Consider the following 9,436-nt stretch of genomic DNA (forward strand, 5'->3'; position numbering starts at 1 on the left):
AACTTTCTTTGTGCACAAAATTTCTAAGATAAAATAGGTATACATTGAAAATGACTAATTAATTAATAATAATTCTCCAAATAAATAAAATTTATTATTTTATAATATTATTGATTCTCAGAATAAATAAAATTTATTATTTAATAAATAATATTATAAAATATAATATGCATTAATTAAAATCACTAAATTTATTTATCTTAATTTTGAAAGTGAAGGTAAGCAGGATAAAGGCCAAGCAGGTTTCAGAAGGCATCACTCAACAACAGACCACCTTGTTATGCTTAGGATCATTGCGGAGGAATGTCGTAATGCTAAATCCAATTTATTTTGCTGCTTTGTAGACTTTAGAAAGCCTTTCAATACGGTTCCTAGATACAACCTTTGGAATAGGTTAGAAGAGCTAAAGGTTCCTCTTGAGTTGAGAGCTGCTGCTATAAGGTTATACGAGAATGTAATTGCCAAGCTAAAGAACAATGAGGGGTGGTCAAAATATATTAAGTGTAACATCGGAGTTAAACAAGGTTGCCCCCTCTCCCTTACCCTATTTGGCATTTACATCGATAAGCTCGAAGGTTATTTAGAAGAAGCAGGATGTGGTGGCACAATCTTAGCTGGGATAGTCGTTATCCTTCTTCTCTATGCTGACGATATTGTTCTTTTGGCAAGGTGCCCTTCTGATCTTGATAAGCAACTCAAGCTTCTTAAGGATTTCTGCTCTACCATGGGTATGACTGTTAACACTGACAAAACAAAAGTTATGATTATCAAATCCAAGAAGGACGCTTGCGCTAATTTTATGTATGACAATAATAACTTGGAGGAAGTGTATTCTTACAAGTACCTAGGAATTGATATCCATCACAAGCTCAACTGGAACCATAGCATTGAGAAAAGGATCAATGGGGGATGGAAAGCTTATTTTGGTCTTGAAAATAATTGTAAAACAACAAACCTCGTAATGTGGGATAAAAATAAGTTCCTCTTTGAAACTTTAGTCACTCCTGTTATCTTATATGGCTGTGAAGTTTGGGGCTGCAGCATCTCCAGAGAATCTTGGAGAAAGATTGAGCAAATCCAGAAGCGTTTTATAACTTATAACCTGAAAATTAAAAGTAATACACCCTATCCTATTCTCCTTATAGAAGCAGGTCTTTCTCCTATTGAGAGCCTGGCTATGCTCAGGTTTCTGTTGTACAAGCACAAGCTCATTAACATAGACAATCATAGACTTCCTAAGCTAGCTTTAAATTCCAGCCAAAACCACCTAAGGCTTAACTGAGGATGGCATAAGGACACAAGGGCCTGCTTAAACTATTGGGAGATCAATGAGAATGATGCTTTGCAAAACATAAATAACATTAAAAATATTGTTACTTCTAAGTTCAAAGAAAAATTGTGGTGTGAGAAAGATTTAGCGTCTAAAAGAAAATTAAGTTATTATAAGAAGGTCATCAACCCCACCCTTGAAGATCAAAAGTATCTCTCTATTTTAACTAGCTCAAAGAATAAAATTAATATAGCAAAGATTAGAGCGAATTCTCATGAGCTCCATAGTGAAACTGGCCGTTGGGCAGCTCCTAAAACGCCATGGATGGAAAGGATCTGCCATATTTGTGAGAATAGGAGCATCGAGGATGAAAACCAATTCCTCTTAGAGTGCCCTGCATACAACCACATTAGATTTCAATTTCACAACCTTTGTTACAATACTGACCTTCCTAGCCTTTTACAATGCCAAAATTATAGTGAACTCGGGAGGCTTCTCTCCAAGCTTTTTGAGCATAGGTAAAAAATCTTAAATCAAAATAAATAATTTGTCTTTTCAGGTCTGATAGATGATTATTTGGTCTCAGCGGACGTTAACCATCATCATCAATTTTTCCCTGTAGATTAATATGTAAAGAGTTAATGGAATAATATTAGATAATTTTACATAAATAAATTTATAAAATATAATATGTATTAATTTAAATTACTAAATTTATTTATATTAACTTTTTTATGTTTTGGTTTTTACTCTAAATATTATTTTTATGAAATTATTATTTATATTATTTAAAATATATTGTATAATTCAAATTTATAATTTTAATAATTTTTTTTTTTAAATTTACAAATAATTAATTAAGAATATTAGTATTTCAATATATTATATTTTAAATAAAGTTGATTCATATTTTGTAGGTAATTTGGACCAGAGGAGATATACTTGAGGGTATGTTTTTATTTTTGTAGGATAATTTATTAGTTGGATGTAAGAGCTTCAAAAAAAGAGATGTTCTATTTGTGATAGTCATAATGTAGGTGTATTGATATTGGGCATCATTTTGTAACAAGAGTTATCGATGGAGATGTGTATATCTTAAAATGGTCCACACTCAAGAAAAATTGTAGACATGTTTACAAAGTCATTGTTGTTATAGAAGTTGTGGTGATGTTCGACTTATTATCACAATCGCCCACACCATAAAGATGACATAATGTTCCAGGAATATTCAGAGATGCTTTAGACTTTTGATTACTTATTTCTTTTTAAGGCATAGCATGCAGTTGACATATAATGACGAGAGCTTTTCAAAAATTAGAAAGATTCACATCACAGAGTGATCAATCTTCTTCATGTTTAAAACTTTTTAGTGTAAAATATAATGTAATATTTTTTTTATGGTTTATATTTTATTTTCAAATATTAATAGAGTATATATAAAATTAATTAAAAAAATTAAATATATATATATATATTATTTAAAATATCATTTTTTATTTTATTTTAAAAAGGTATTGATGCTCTGTTTTAATATTAAGAGATAATATTTTTATAAAAACATTATGATGTATTAAGAACCAATAGTTTCACATAAACTATAAAAACATCATTTATAGGATATCAATAACAAAAAAATTGATTAAGGTGATTTTATTTTATTGTAAATCTTAAATGGATTTAATTGAAGATATAGATTGTGATGGAAAAACAGTTCAATAATATTGTTGTGACTCTTTTCCTTTATGTTATTGATATCTTCTTTTTGATTAGGAGTCATTGAGACCATTAATATTGTCAAGACTAAATTCATGACAATTAAATTAAAAAAAATTACTTATGGTACTTTCATATATTGCAAAAATTACTTGGAAGAAGTTCCACGGTACAAATATCTTTGAATCTATATCCATCATAAGTCCATTCAGTGTTATCATAGTGAGAAAAGAATAAATGGAGGATAGAAAACTTATTATGGGCTTGAAAATAACTATAAGTTTGCATATTTTTAGATATGGAAAAAAAATAAGCTCTTCCTTGAGACTCTTATCACTTTTATTATTTTATTTTATAAGGGTGTGAAGTTCATGGCTGCAATATCTATAAAGACACATGGAGGAGGATAGAACGCACCTTAAGGTAGTTCATAACCTAAAATAGCAAGATTAAATGTAACACTCCTTATCATGTCCTCAGGATTGAAGATAGTCTTTCCCCATTGAAAGCATGGATATGACTAGGTATCTTGTATAGAAGAAGCTAAACATCATGAAAACAAAAAGGTTTCCTAAAATTACTTTCAAGTCTAGCCAAAATCCCTACTTTCAGTTCAGGGATGTATTGACTTAGTTAAACCATTGCTAAATAAAAAAGGAGATGATTTTCCAAAATAAAAATAATATTAAAATTATTATTATTTCAAAATTTTAGGAAAATAATGAACATGTGAAAAGAAAAAAAAGAATAAAATATTATAAAAAATACCATCAACGTCAATTTTAAAAAATAAATTTTTGTTTTGTTTTAAATAATATAAAAAAATGAATATTATTGAAATAAAAACAAATAATAAACCATTCTAAAAGCACCATCAATCCAAATAAACACGGCTTTTAACTTTCATACCTTAAGAAAATTTAATATAAAAAATAATTTCTTTACTGTTTTTTAGCTTTAAAAATAAAATATCGAAAAATTCTGAATAATCTAATATTTTCTTAAGATCCAATAAAATAGATTTGTGCATGGTTTTGAATTATTTGAAATTTATTTACCATTTGCTTCACGATTATTTGAAATTCACTTACCATTTACCTTCACGCATATTATCGGGATAAACTGAGCTTTGATAGACCTTATGGCGGCTATAAATACCATACGCTTCTGCCTTTCATTCAGCGTGTCAGTTACCAACGTGTGTCCGATATGGAATTTCATATTACACTGCCTGCTAATACAGCGGCTATGGTTGGTTTATTTCTGTGTTTATTTTTCATACTGATCCTTTCCATGGCCAATCGTCGGAAATCTCTTCCAACTGTTCCCTCCTGCTCACCGCGCTCTTAAAGCCCTTGCTGATAAATATGGCCCCATTTTCTTTCTGCGCTTAGGCTCTCTCCCTACCGTTTCTGCGCTGATAAATATTTGCCAGCCGACCTCCAAAAACCGCTGGGAGATTAATGTTTTTCAACTCTAAAGATGTGGAGGGAAATGAAGAAAATATGCGTGTTAGAACTGCTGACTGCCAAAAGAATTGAGTCGTTCACTTTGGGAGAGGAGTGAGAGCGGAAGAAGTATCTGCGATGATCCGTTCACTTTGGGAGAGGAGTGAGAGCGGAATAATGGGTGTGAATATAATTTGGCGGATACTGGCGGGGAGGACATTTTCTGACGATGATTTGGATGGCGATTTCAAAGGTTTCAAGGATTTATTAGTAGACCTGATAACTGCGGTGGGGGCTTTTCCCATCGGAGACTTTATTCCCTATTTGGATTGGCTTGATTCGCAGGGTATCAAGCGGCGCATGAAGAAAATCCATAAAACATTCAATGAGTTTGTGGAGAAAATAATAGACGACCACGTTGCTCAACGCATGGCCGCGAAAGACGAAGAGCCTCACGTCAAAGATTTCGTGGATGTGCTGCTCGAGAAAGCTGAGGCCGACTCCAAAATCACAAGGGAAACTATCAAGGCTCTTGTGATGGTGTGTCTGTAGGGCCTGGGCCATTCTATTATCATTTTTTATCATCATTCGTTAGAACTTAAATCAATCAAATTTTTGCATTAATTGTATGCAGGACATGTTCGCAGGCGGGACGGACACAACATCAACTACGTTAGAATGGGGCAATGAGTGAACTGCTGAGGCATCCACATGCCATGAAGAGACTGCAGCAAGAAATCGAAGATGTAGTGGGCAAACATCGCCAAGTGATTGAATCCGATGTAGTGAGGATGAAATACCTCCACTGCGTAGTGAAAGAGACGCTAAGATTATACCCAGCGGTTCCGCTAGCCATTCCTGATCAATCTGTAGAGGCTGTTACAGCAGGCGGATACTCTATCCCTAAGAAAGCCATGTTGATTGTGAATGTGTTGGCTATAGGAACGGTTGTCCATGTGTGGGGGGCAGATGCTTCGGAATTCAAGCCTGAGAGATTCATGAAGGACGAACATGTGAATTCAGCAGATCAATCAGACTTCCGTATGATTCCGTTTGGGGCAGGAAGGAGAGGATGCCCAGGGGCCCCCATGGCTATTCCCACCATCGAACTCGCAGTGGCTCAGCTGATGCACACTTTTAACTGGAGAGTTGAAGGTGATCCGTCGCAGCTTGATATGACGGAAGTTTGTGGGCTGACGATTCCAAGGCAAGTTCCGCCGTGTGCTTATCCAAGCTTGAGGGTAGGCTTTCCACTGAAGTCCAGCGATGAAGCGTAGGAAGAGGCTAGGTACCGTGGGGCTTTATGTACAGTGGCTTTCCTATTTTCCCCAATGGCTTTAATTTAGCTGCCAATGCTTTGGCTACATGTTATTGTAGTTTAGTTTATGGTATTCTAATATTCGTAGCAATGCTTTCGCTACATTCTCTTGTAATTTAGTTTATGGTAATTACGTAACGTTGATTACTATGCTGATTTCGGTACCTTGCCTTATCATTGGTCAGTGGGATTCTTGACATAGAATTTAGATTGTTAATCATATAACCAGCAATAAGCAACTTAGCTGAAAAAATAAATTTAACAATCATATTAACGTTTCTTTATATGACTTTTTTTTAACAACCACATTAACGTTTCTTTATATGAAACGGGCACCAATATTAACTAAGGTTCGTAATCAAGCTATAGATGAGGTGTATGAGTTATCTCAATACTCATATTATCTAGCAAAAACAAACATATATATATAAATGTTTTTGTTTGAAATTGAGTATTTAATTATCAACAATTTAATATCATATAATCACATTTTAACATGTTATATTTATATAAGTGAAAATGTCCATATTTGATATTAGCTATTTAATTATTAATATAAAAAGATGTTAATTGAGCGCATTTTAAATGGTTGGAAAGAATAATTGAGACACTCCCTCTCCAGGTTCAATTCATGCCATTGACATGATGATCTTCCATTTTTTGTAATAGTTTTATGTCTTGTTATTATTGTTAAAATAACCTTCTTCTTAAATATATTTCTAATCAATTAAAAATTTGTTAAATCATAAATTTGAGCCCATACAAATCTACATAATTTAAAAAGAAAATCAATAAACTAAATTTTTTATAAATTCAAAAACAATTTTTAAATAACAAAAAAACTTGTAAAATTTTATATTACAAAATTCCTTTTACTTATTTATAAATAATTTTAAAAAAGAACAATTCAATTGACTATCACTTCATTGTTATGATATAAACCATAATATTCAATGTTCAAATTTCTATAAATCAAACTAACAGAAAAACGCTATGCTTATAAATAATTACAATTTAAAATAATTTATTTCCACACTGTTTATTTCACTATGAATTCCTCATCTTTGCATTCAATGTTCAAATTTCTATAAATCAAACTAACAAAAAAACGCTATGCTTATAAATAATTACAATTTAAAATAATTTATTTCCACACTGTTTATTTCACTATGAATTCCTCATCTTTGCAGTGTAGAAAGAAACATTAGCAGACAATCATGAAGAAGATATTACTGGTGCATTTTACGACGGCGTTTGAATCATTTAGAATCATATCACCGTTATTTCAGTGTGTCTAACAATTCTACTACGATACCTTCAAGAGTGACAATGTCCACGAGGAGCCGGCTTTTCTGTTATAGAAATTAAAGCAGAGTCACTATGTCACTCTGCTTTTTTGTATAGACTGTTTTATTACATGAGTTGATATTAGTGTACTTGTGTAACTTATTATATTTTTGGTAATGGATTTTCTCAAATTTTTATTACTTATCAATAATAATAAAATATTTAAAATTAAATAATTCAAATCAAAATCTTCATTTTTTATAAAATACATTCTTAATTTAACAAAATAAAATGTTCAAAATATAAATAAAATATTGAATTCAATAAAATCAAATTAAGTCAACAAACATTTTTTGATATTTGAGTAATTATTTTCAATCATGTCAAGAGGGCAAGCAACGAGGTAGCGGACCTCCTTGCCAATCTGGAGTAGAAAGCAGGCATTCTCTTCTAACAGGTACCTTGGATATAATACAAGATTATGAATAGAAACAGGAATGCAACACTCTAGTCCAAGAGGACGCAGCCACCACGGATGCGGGTGCTTTAGAGGACAGTTAGGGTGATAGGACAGGGGTGCGGCTATGCTGGACGACACCTGCTAGCCCATCACCACCTGGAAATGGAAGGGACGCGGTCATTACAGCTGAAGGGAGGTTCACATGGCTATGCACATTGGGACAGCATGCACAATCCGGAAATGGTTCAGACCATCACCTCCGCATGCTTCAGATCAGGTTGGGCTTCGGCTCCATTTAATGCAGGAGTAATGGCGGGGGATAGCCGAGGAGAGGTGGTCGTAATAGAATTTATGTATTGCAATTGTCTGGTCTGGAAGCTTCATATGCATCGACTGCCTGGTGAAGGTGGGATATGGGTGTCTGCCGGGTTATACTTGGCCACTGAGTCGCGCCCTCCGCCTGCTCCCAATCTGCTCCTCTGTCCATTCTCTGAACACCATTTCACCCTCTCTGTTCCTTATCTCATCATGGTGAGACAACGTCTGATCAGCAGAAGGGGCGGCTCGAGGGGAGGAAGCTCTCGACAGCAGGTTAGGAGGCGAAGCACCTCGAGCTCTCCCTCCTCCACGGCAGAAAATCCTCGCTATCCTAATACCAGAAGCGGACGGGGTCGAGCTCGCCTTCGTTCTGCTCCCTTCCCTCTGCCTCAGCATCCCTCCCCCCACACCACGTTTTTCCACTTCCGCAGCACGCTCAATCAACCCATTATCACCGCAACCATTGCAATCTCCTTCTCTGAGGAGGTGGCTCAGAACACCTAGGTGCCCTCCCCAGGAACGATGCGCTTAAAGGGGAAAACAGTCAGTTCAGAGCTCAAAAGAAGGCTAGCAAAGATAAGGAAGCTTTGCACGGGGAACCGCCCAGCCGAAAAGGAAAGGAGGTGGTGGGGGCTCAGCCTGAGGGTTCTGAGCCTCAGCTTGACTCGCCGGCCATGGAGCAGCGCAAGGAGAATGAGGAGGACACGCCGTTGGAGGATGGAATAGGAGAAGGCGAGCGCTCTCAACCAGACAATCGCGAAGATTGGAGCTGCCCGATAGTGGAGGAACCTGCCACAGAGGAGTTCATCAACCAGATCACCAATGCCAGGTGGCATTTCTTTTAACTCTTGGTTCAGCTTCTTTTTTGTCCACGTAGGCACTTTCTAGAGGACGAATTGCAGGTTTAAGGTTGTTTTTTTAGCAATGCCTAGAACACTGTGGCAAATGTTCAATGATGCACTCTTTTTTGTAATATTTGTACTTTCAGACTGGTTTCCCCTCTGTTGGGGCAGTCTTAGAACCAGTTCTTTGGCTAGCTGAGATAGGTTGTTCTTCAGTACAACCAGTATCACTCTGTAAATAGCTTTTTTCCTTTCTTAATAGATTAATCTTACTTAGCAAAAATAAAACATTTTTTGATATTTTATTTAAATACAATAGTAAATATCATAATTGCATTTTCATGTTCAAAAAAAATTATTTATTATCCAATTATTTATTATACATTTAATATAATTATTTATTCATACTTCTTATCAAAGGATTTTATAAAAAAAATTATTAATAATTTTTGTTGCCCCTAGAAACACTCTAAAGTTCATTAAGTAAGAATGACACTAATAACATGTCATCTATAATAAATTAATAAATTAATGATTGTATGTATTAATCAAGTATCTTTCCAAATAATCTAATAAGTTAATGACTGTATGTGTTAATCACATATCTATCCAAATAAGTTTTATATCGAGTAAAGGTACTACACTTTCTAAAAGCAGCCTATAGTCCAATAAGTAACAATGAAGCTCATAATAAGTCATCTCTAATAAGTTAATGGCTGTCATCTCTAATATGTATGTATTAATCACTTATCTTTCTAAATAAGTTCTATATAGAGTAAA

The 9,436-nt window shown here is 34.3% G+C and overlaps 1 pseudogene; it reads left to right on the top strand.

The window, feature by feature from the left end:
- Window positions 1–5,147: 5,147 nt before the first annotated feature.
- On the top strand, window positions 5,148–5,708 carry LOC149252222 (cytochrome P450 750A1 pseudogene; annotated as a pseudogene).
- The last annotated feature ends 3,728 nt before the right edge of the window (window positions 5,709–9,436 follow it).

Source organism: Pinus tabuliformis, chromosome 7, assembly GCF_031772625.1.
Source record: "Pinus tabuliformis cultivar Carrire ecotype Pingquan chromosome 7, CPIR1, whole genome shotgun sequence".
Classification (NCBI taxonomy): Eukaryota; Viridiplantae; Streptophyta; class Pinopsida; order Pinales; family Pinaceae; genus Pinus; species Pinus tabuliformis.